This window comes from Suricata suricatta, chromosome 6 (assembly GCF_006229205.1).
Source record: "Suricata suricatta isolate VVHF042 chromosome 6, meerkat_22Aug2017_6uvM2_HiC, whole genome shotgun sequence".
In the NCBI taxonomy this organism is placed as follows: Eukaryota; Metazoa; Chordata; class Mammalia; order Carnivora; family Herpestidae; genus Suricata; species Suricata suricatta.
Genome location: NC_043705.1, coordinates 45,665,145 through 45,671,144, shown reverse-complemented (window position 1 = coordinate 45,671,144; position 6,000 = coordinate 45,665,145).

Here is a 6,000-nt window from a genome sequence, read left to right as displayed (position 1 = left end):
ACAATTTCAGAGTAATTCTGACATACAGCACACTAGTTTTGCCATCGTAAATAAGGTATATCTTTTCTTAATGCCTCAGGACCATTGTTAAGGATTTTCATTCCAAAGACTGTGTTGAAATTGATCATATTCTCAGATATTACTGAAAATATTTGACTGTTTGCCCTACAGTAAGTGGTATCAGACCCGATGTATTTTTTAAAGATTTTATTTTTAAGGAATCTCTGCACCAAATGTGGGCCTCGAAGTCACAACCCTGAGATCAAGAGTCACATGCTCTACCAACGGAGCCATCCAGGTGCCTTGGACTCACTATTTTTTGAGGCAGTATTTCTTGTATTTTTTTTTCTATTCCTCCCTTAATCTAAAGACTATCAGGTATTCCTTTTTGCTGCTGGCAGTGAATTTCCTTCTAACATCTTGTTTCTCATTTGTTAATTCAATTTTCAAGGGTGAGAAGAATTGATATTCAAGCTTCTTAGAAATATATGCAAAGTAAAAGTGAGTAGGACATGAGTTGAACATCTAAGAGGTTCCTTTGAGTTAGCTTAAGAGTTTCATTGCCTTTAAACAGATGTTTTTGTTCTCCCAGAGGTTTTTGTTAATTTTCGCATTCTGAACATTATACTTTCAAGTTAAGGTCATTTAAAAAATAATATCTATTGGGACGCCTGGGTGGCCCAGTCGGTTAAGCGTCTGACTTCAGCTCAGGTCATGATCTTCCAGTTTGTGGGTTCGAGCCCCGCGTCCGGCTCTGTGCTGACAGCTAGCTCAGAACCTGGAGCCTGCTTCAGATTCTGTGTCTCCCTCTCTCTCTGCCCTCCTTCTGCTCATGCTCTGGCACTCTCTGTCTCAAAAATAAATAAACATTAAAAAAATAAGTAAATAAATAATAAAAATAAATAAAAATAATATCTATTAAGGTGCAATAGTGCTGTACAATATATTAGCTTTAGATTCCCTCTTGCCTATAAAACAGCTAATAACAGTAAAACATCTCTAATCTGGAACAACCCAAAAGGAGAAGATATTCTGGAATAATTTTTTAAGATCTCGTTTAGGGGTGCCTGAGTGGCTCAGTCGGTTAAGCGCCCAGCTGTGGCTCAGGTCATGATCTCACGGTTTGTGGGTTCGAGCCTCGCGTCAGGCTCTGTGCTGACAGCTAGCTCAGAGCCTGGAGCCTGCTTCAGATTCTGTATCTCCCTCTCTCTCTGTGACCCTCCCCTGCTCGTGCTATCTCTGTCTCTCAAAAATAAATAAAAGACATAAAAATTTTTAAAAAAGATCTCATTTAAAGTATTTTTAAAAAATTATATGGATATCTTGCTTTCAAAATCAGAAAGTGACTCACATTAGCTGCTAAGAAAATGCTAGATGAATTTTGTTGAATAGACAACAATATTCATTTGGTTTTAAGTAGTATGTCCAAACACTTTTTGTCTTAAGTAATTTATATTTAATGCTATAATTTTTCACAGTATTTTTTCCCTGTAAAAACATTTCTAAGTAGTAAAAAAATAAACTCTAGTCTCAAGCGGGTTCGATTATTACAAATTCCTAATTAATAAGATCTAACTTTATTATATGTATTTTTTATCTTTCTTTTACTTCCTTCTTCCTTTTTTTCTTAATTGCTGAAGCATCATCTCAATGACCTCTTGACATTTCACAATTAAGGCTTTCTTGTACTTTGGGGATGCAATTTTAAAACAAAGGTAATTTTATTTATACCTACTTATCAAGGTATAGGCTAAGCTTCTCATTTTGAAAATGAGAAGAAAACAAAAGGAGAACCACCAAAGGCAAAGAGGAGAAGAGAGGTAATTGGTGCAAATTAAATGTGCTATATGTGGAGCAGATTGGGGGCTAGAGGCCAGGCCCTGCTCTGACTCATTGGAATGTTTGGGTTGGTAGTGAATGGAAGGCACAGCCCCTGGAGGCGCCTCTTCCTTCTGGTTACTTACAGACCAATGACCCGTAGGTTCATCTGAAAAATCAGCATTTGAAAAGTCAGTGTGATTAATCTAAGAAATCAGAACCAGCAAATTAGTTCTTTAAACATACAAACAAACCATAAGGGTTGTTTTTTAGCCTGGGTTTTTCATTGCAAATAGCTTAAAAGAGGGGGGGGGGGCACTACAAACTAGGCAACAAGTTTCAGTTGTAACAGGATTTCCTGGTTTAACAGAAGCTTTCCCTAACAAAATAATTGTAGTCCAGAGAAAAAAAGGAAATAATACTTTGTCTCTTTTCTTTTATTCTTTTGCCCTAAAGGCACAGGGATTTTTTTTTACTATTTTAAAAAGTTTTTATGATGAATGAAATGGGCTGAAATGTTGGAGGTTAAAACTAAATACACAGGCTAAACATGCAGTTTTAAGAAATTTACAGTTTTACCAACCACAACCATGTTGGCTGGGCAAAAAGCCTTCATAAAATAATTATGAATATAAATAGTTAACTTTGGTTTCTGTTGATCATGTATAAAAGGGCCATTTTGGGGGCAGTAAAAGCACTATAAAAAAAAAAGAATAAAGAAAGGACTTTATTGTAACATTTATTTTTGTGAGAGAGGGAATGCTGGTGGGGGAGGGCCAGAGAAAGACAGGGACAGTGTATCCAAAGAGAGCTCCCCATGGACCGCAGTGAGCATGATGCTGGGCTTGAACTCATGAACCATGAGATCATGACCTGAGTCTAACTCCGACACTCAACTGACTGAGCCACCCAGGTACCCCAAGAAAGGACATTTTTGTAAGATGTATATTCACACAATTTAAACAAATCATGAAACAAATATAACTACTTAGGTGTCAATTAAATACTTTCCTACACTTCAGTTGTCGTTTTTAAAAAAAATTTTTTTAAGTTTATTTATTTTGAGAGGGCGAGAGAGAGCAGGAGTAGGGGAGGGGCAGAAAGAGGAGAAAGAGAATCCCAGGCAGGCTTTCTGCGCTGTTAGTGGGGTTTGAAACCAAGAGATGGTCACTCAACCAACTGAGTCACCCACATACCCCAACTTCAGTTGTTTTTAATCACTGTTTTACCAACTGTATTTTTCTTATTTTGATTTAGAAAAAATGCTATTATCATATGCTGCTTCAAAGAGTAGGAAAGTCTCTATCTATATTCTTTAAGCTTTCTGATCAAACAAGTCAAAAGGCTTTAACTATCAAACTGTCCCCGTCAGTGAGATGGTCTTCTTTTCATGCTCCAAAAGGATCTTGACTGCTCCCTGACTATAGGAGAGAAAATGTAAATTATATTTGTCTACACCTGCGATTCCTGCATCTTTCCCTTCCAAGTTGGAAGTGTGAAAATTAGAAACTAAAAGAAAAAAAAAGATGAAGATCAAGATATCAGTGAGATTCTCCATAGTTTATGAAAACTCCATAATGGTTTCTTTCTAACTAGAAAAGATTTCTGAGGAAGACACTCTTTTGTTTTGTTTTGTTTTTGTTTTGTTTTGTTTTGAACTGTCTTCTGTCTATATTATCGGAGCTCAAGTTTGTATACAAATTAACTAGGACTGAATTCCCAAGCTCCTCTTTATTTTCAAAACTACTTATCAGAGAAGCCTAGACCTTTTCTGGAGCATTTACAAGTAGATTTGGACAGAAGTTTTAATTAAAAAGCCAGGATAAGGAAAAGCCAGTATTATTATAGAGTCCATTTTGCAGGTGGACAATGAGGACAGTATGCTGGAAACCAGAACTATTGATGGTTCTAAAATCCAACGATGAGAATGCGCCAGTTATTAACTCATATCATTCATGTGGTTGCTTTTGATGTGCTCCATATCTGTGATGCTAGAAAGTTAGTGCACAAGGTTCATTGACGCTGCATGGTTGGGTTACCTGTTGTCCAACCATTAAAATAAATAAACCTTCTGAACATGTGCTGAACTCCTCAGTATGGTGTTTTTTAATTTTTTTAATGAGAAATGAACTTTAAATGCGTTTTGGACAAGATAAAATACGTCTGGCTTCAATATCGTGTTAAACAATTTTTTCTTAACTTTGTAAGACCTTTTTGGAATCCAGGGTCATGTGTGGGGTGGTGGGTGGGGTAAAGTAAATGCTGAGATATTTAAGTAAACGTTTTTAAGTGATTTTGATTCACTTTATTTTATTTTTAAATTTTATGTATTTATTTATTTTAAGTAATCTCTACACCCACCGTGGGGCTCAAACTCATCCCCAAGATCAAGATCACTTGTTCCTCCAACTGAGCCAGCCAGGTGCCCCTGATTATTTTAAATAATCGTAACTTCCCTCTCAAAATTGTGTTTATGGGTGGGAAACTGCTGGTCTCAATGTTTCTAATGATCCCACTTTCTAATTACTCAGACTGTACGTCCAGCAACCCCCAAAGTCTTTCCTTAAGAGAGGCTGCTCAAGCGAATTCTGTCCTTACTGGTCTTCCTTCAACAGCGAGGCAGCAAACATTTCATGTGATGCCAGAGGGGGACAGACAGACTCTTTTCCTTCCATACTCAAGTACCTCACCCACATTCACTGTACAACTGGATTTTGTCTTTCCGTAAGATTCCTTCTCATTTGAATTGGGTGTTCTGTCAGCTTTTCGTGGTAAGGGAAAAGCATTTCAACAATTCCCTACCCTTCTGCTGGAAAATACGTCTCACCCTGGTCTGTTATCTTCTTTTTGTGTAGAGTGAGGTAAAGAAATGATTTATCCTCTCAACTGCCTGCTCTCAATTGTCTCGCTGACTTCCCTTTCAGGCTCTCCATGGAATTTGAGAATTTATATTTCCTTGCTTTTGTTTGCTGATTGTATAAAGGATTTTTATCTTCTTGTTTCAAATGAAGTCTCACCAGCTAGGATTTCCTTTCTTTAGGTAACACTTTGTCCCCTAAGTATTTTTTTAGCTTTTTCTTGACTTTGTTCACACTCCATTTCACTCTTATTTTGTTTCTTTTTCTCATGTATACTTTAGGAAGGCATTGCTTTTCAACTCTATTGTCTTTCTCCCTCTTTTATTTTTTCTGTATCTATTTCCTTGGAATGGCAAACTATAACACCTCTCTCTCCGGTCTCTATTTCATTATTATTTAAAATTATCTAAAAGGTGAAGTGCAATATCCACTCCCAAAAGGCTCTTATTTTTGTTATTGTTGTTCCTAAAAGCACCACTAATCAGAATTTATACTCATTCTGAATAGCTGTTCTCAAGTTAGAATCATCTATTGTCATTCACCTAGTGTCATTTGTGCTTGGGGGTATAATACGGTTTAACTCTGTTCAGGTGAAATAGAATATACAAGGAGGGAACTAAAGAACAAAGACCACCGTTCTCTGAGCTCCCATGTACCTAATCACTACCAGACAAGGACCCTGCACAACAAATATTTCAGGCCTAGGACTTAAGTGTTTCACACCAGGATGTGTGTGAGAAATATATATTAATTGCTGTAAGAACAAAGAAAATTGATGAATTTCATAGAAGACAAAAGAAATAACACTGCAAGTTTAATTCAATTTGAATAACATAGTTATGGCAGAAGCTGTGTTTTGTAAAAGATTTTCCAAATTGCAATTGATGGCTGACATTTTTTAAAGCAATATATAATAATAAAATTCCAAGTCAATGAAATAGGAATAGTACCTTAGAAATCACTATAAGCAAATTTGATTTGTTTTAATTAATTCAATCATTTTAAGGTTTTTCTCTTAAATAATACTGTTTTTATATTTTAAAAAATTTTTAATGTTTATTTATTTTTGAGAGAGAGTGAGAGAGCGTGAGCATGAGAGTGGCAGAGAGGTAGACAAGAGTCCGAAGCAGACTCCAGGCTCCGTGCTATCAGCATGGAGCCTGATGCAGGGCTCGAATTCGTGAACTGTGAGATCATTACCCATGCCGCAGTCAGACATTTAACCAAATGAGACACCCAGGTGCCCCAGTACTATTTTAAAATTTTAAGTCGTAGCATTAGTTTGACTCAGGTTTATGATAAGGTATAAAGTAAAAGAAGTGAT